The 1737-nt window shown below is 56.8% G+C and overlaps 1 non-coding gene across 1 annotated transcript in view; it reads right to left on the bottom strand.

Moving 5' to 3' along the window:
- The window catches only part of LOC115475194, a 3808-nt gene extending 2324 nt beyond the window's left edge, over positions 1 to 1484 (bottom strand). The window contains exon 1 of the ribosomal RNA XR_003942977.1: positions 1 to 1484. This exon is cut by the window's left edge and continues 2324 nt beyond it. This is a non-coding gene — a ribosomal RNA (28S ribosomal RNA).
- Positions 1485 to 1737: the final 253 nt, after the last annotated feature.

The following is a 1737-nucleotide window of genomic DNA, read 5'->3' as shown; positions in this document are numbered from 1 at the left end:
GCGCCTTAACCCAGCATTCAGTTCATCCCGCAGCACCAGTTCTGCTTACCAAAAGTGGCCCACTGGGCGCTCACATTCCACACCCGGCTCCAAGCCAGCGAGCCAGGCTTCTTACCCATTTAAAGTTTGAGAATAGGTTGAGATCGTTTCGACCCCAAGACCTCTAATCATTCACTTTACTAGATAAAACTGCGTCCGAGCAGCGTGAGCGCCAGCTATCCTGAGGGAAACTTCGGAGGGAACCAGCTACTAGATGGTTTGATTAGTCTTTCGCCCCTATATCCAGGTCGGACGACCGATTTGCACGTCAGGACCGCTATGGACCTCCACCAGAGTTTCTTCTGACTTCGCCCTGCCCAGGCATAGTTCACCATCTTTTGGGTCCTATCGCACGCACTCATGCTCCACCTCCCAACAGGGCGGGCCAGTGGTGCGCCCACCAGCACAGCGACACTGGGATCCCACCTCAGCCGACACATGCCAGACCTCACCTTCATTGTGCCACAGGGTTTCACTCTCCGCCCTCCAACTAGCGCACACGTTAGACTCCTTGGTCTGTATTTTAAGATGGGTCGGGTGGGTCACTGACATCACCACGAACCCCTGGCACCCAGTGTGAGCCTCCCCGCCCAGCGGCATGACACAGTCAGGGCACCCTGAGGACAGTCCGCCCCGGTTGACAGTCACGCTGGGGACAGGGGGCCCCATCCTCCTTCCCCCTCCACACGCCACCCCCAGGGGAGGGCATCGGGGGGTTCAGGGGCAGGGCGCAATGGCGGTCAAATCCTTCAGTCCCAGGTAAAGCGGTGAAGCTGCTGCCAGGGGACTCTAACACGCGCTGCCTGGATGTGAGCCACCTTCCCCGCTGGCCTTCCCAGCCGACCTGGAGCCAGTTGCAGCGCACCACATTGGAGGAAATGCACCCTGCGGGGGCCGGAGCCACCCAGGAGGCATTCCCCATGCCACCGCCGATCAAGGGGGTGGCAGGGATCCATCATCCGCGGGCAGCCTGCCGGGTTGAATCCTCCGAACAGACCGCACAGACCCCACCCGTTTACCTCTTAATGGTTTCACACCCTCTTTAACTCTCTCTTCAAAGTTCTTTTCAACTTTCCCTTACGGTACTTGTTCACTATCGGTCTCGTGCCAGTATTTAGCCTTAGATGGAATTTACTACCTGCTTTGGGCTGCATTCCCAAACAACCCAACTCCGAGAAGACCAGGGCCCGGCGCGCCAGGGGCCACTACTGGCCTAACACCGTCCACAGGCTGGGCCTCGATCAGAAGGACTTGGGCCCCCAAGTGGCGCCGGGGAGGCGGTCTTCTGTATGCCACATTTCCCGAACACCCGCCGCACAGGCGTGGATTCAGCACTGGGTCTTCCCGCTTCACTCGCCGTTACTTAGGGAATCCTGGTTAGTTTCTTTTCCTCCGCTTAGTAATATGCTTAAATTCAGCGGGTTGACACATCTGATCTGAGGTCCTAACCAAAAGGGAGGGAAGGAGGGATGCTGACAGCGGGAAGCCAAGTTCATATTTCATTCCCTTACCTGTTTGTAGTCTCTGTTTTTCTTTGTCTTGTGTACTGCTACAGCGTGTTTGTGAAGACTGTCGTTTGCTGCTTGGAGAGTGAGTGGCTAGAGGGTGTGGCAGGAGAGTTTGTAGTGGGTGTTTGTCGGTGGTGGGAGAGTGAGTGCCAGCTTCTGTTTGTTGCTGCTGTGTTTCACCAAGTTGGGA

Source organism: Microcaecilia unicolor, chromosome 7 (assembly GCF_901765095.1).
Source record: "Microcaecilia unicolor chromosome 7, aMicUni1.1, whole genome shotgun sequence".
Lineage (NCBI taxonomy): Eukaryota > Metazoa > Chordata > Amphibia > Gymnophiona > Siphonopidae > Microcaecilia > Microcaecilia unicolor.
The sequence above is the reverse complement of the archived record's forward strand: the minus strand, read 5'-3'. Positions and strand labels throughout refer to the sequence as shown.